Source organism: Solanum pennellii, chromosome 5 (assembly GCF_001406875.1).
Source record: "Solanum pennellii chromosome 5, SPENNV200".
In the NCBI taxonomy this organism is placed as follows: Eukaryota; Viridiplantae; Streptophyta; class Magnoliopsida; order Solanales; family Solanaceae; genus Solanum; species Solanum pennellii.
The window spans coordinates 11,019,752-11,022,154 of record NC_028641.1 but is presented as its reverse complement, the minus strand read 5'-3'; positions in this window follow the sequence as shown (position 1 = coordinate 11,022,154).

Below are 2,403 nucleotides of genomic sequence, written 5' to 3'. Positions count from 1 at the left end.
GAATTTCATACGAAACGAACACATAAAACTCAACAAAACACGCTTAGACGTACAAGGTCACTTCAAAGCATATCCTTCGCACGCCTTGGACGTTCTTGGTCGTTTGACCTTCAAACTTCACAAAACTTTAAAAACTTCCTATACATGCTATATTAACTCAATTATTAACCTTATAAAATCATGAAACACACATAAACACATAGAACCACATATGATACATTTAGATGACTTAGTCGTCGAACGTCTTGGTCGTCCCTTCACGTTTGACTTCCAACACACCAAATACTTTAGCTACTGCCTCTATATCACATATTAGAAATATGTAGGATCTTATACCATCAATAATAACATATTAGGATCTATTTAACTTAAGTCATTTTCTGGGTCTTATGGAGACTCTACTAGACGTGGAATTTTTAGACTTTCGGAACCTAAAACCACTTTCATAAACCTCATGCTCTGATATCATGTTTGTCACATCCGTGGATCACCCCCTAAAGTAACATGGCGTACTATACGTATCGGAGGTCTAATACAAGCCAATAGTTATCATTCATCGCATTGTCATACGTAAATTTTTTGAAAATATTATAACTTTTCATAGCGCTTCATACACTAGAACATCATTTTCATTATATATAAAGTATCATAGCACATATTTAGAGACTCTAGTCTCTTTTTGCCATCCTAGACTCAACATCATAAGAGTACTTTAGGGACACGACCCTTAAAATATAATACATAAGTACAATAGTACAAGACTTTATAGTAAACTAGACATAGGACATTCTTGGACTTAATGATTCCTTTCCTTGAGCTTGTAAATCACATACCAAGCTCTTCAATCATAGAGACATCCTTTAAGCATCCATAACCTACACTTTGTGTAAAAAGTAGAGATGAATGGAGTCAGTACAAGAATGCAATAAGTATGGCAACCATGCAAAAACATGCATTTAAAAGGGATATTTTTACTTGAAAACATATTTCATGACTTTTTGTGAAAACTTCATAAATAGCATTTATATCATTCATATACTTCATATAGACATATTCAAACACCAAACATAATATAAAATCACACATAGAATTTAAGCCACATTTGGGTTCACTTTACTGTGAGCTATTTGCACTTAATAGTAAGTATTTTTCTCTTTACAGTGAACATCTTGTCTTTTAACTCCTTAACCTCCCAAGTAACCCTCTGGTAATATTTGGTTCAATGCATCACCTTAAGGCCACAAGGAATCATTCATACATCCTACATAAGCCAACACAAACAATCATAGAAGTATAATACCTCAAAGACACATTTAAGCTAAGACCATAAGAACATTACAATAAGCTACATCAACTTGCAAATTTATTCAATTCAATTCACATAAATGAATTATCAGACCTTGACACAATCCTACTCTAAGCCTACTAGTTTAATGTATATGTGAAACCCCATAACCTCACACATACTTAGTAAACCTATCATAAGACCATAAGCCTTAACATCCAATGCATACATCAACAAGTAAGTGAAGAGAACTTCAGTCATGTCAACAAGACCTTCATCACATAGTCATTAAGCCCAACATAGTGCATATAAGAACAAGACCAAATCATATAGACTCATACTATACACATCTTCATAACAAGTAGACAAGTACTACAAAGCCATGCATAAGGAACATATACATAATGGAAGGTGTTCTACCTAGCCAAGGTTGAACATTAACACATGCTAGCATACTAGTGAATTCACTTGCTAGATTCTATGTGGCTAGCATTGTTATGGAACTTTGAGGTATATATGTAAATATTCCTCTATGCCCTTGGGCTATGAGGATAACCACCTCATGAGGTTTATGGTGACCTACCTTCCTCCAATCGGAAGGAACACCCCTCACTTCAAGTTCAGTCAGTGATAAGCTAAGTTTACTTTATTGAAAAGCCTTGCATTAACTTTACTTTATAAAATTAGGCTTAGGGTATTCATCCCCTCATATGCTTAGATCATAGGTCATAGATGAGAGTTCATCAACCTAAATCATGTAAGAAACCCTTTCACATGGACATAGCATATGTTAGCACCGATCTAGTTGTAGGATACACATGAGCACACCATTCAAGGTCCCTCTATCAACTACATATTCATACATGTGTGTATATACTTATATGTGAGAAAATCTTTCACATAACACATAAATGTCACACACATGTTCATGTGTCAATGCATAAATCTATAGGTATAACTATATGAGCAATCCTTTCGTATAAACACACCAAGACACTATGCACATTCATACTTCCTCATCTTATATACTTAAAATCATAGCATATAAGACATATTCATAGCATATCCATACATTTATATTCATAACCATAGATAACCAAACCTAGGAACTATCCTAT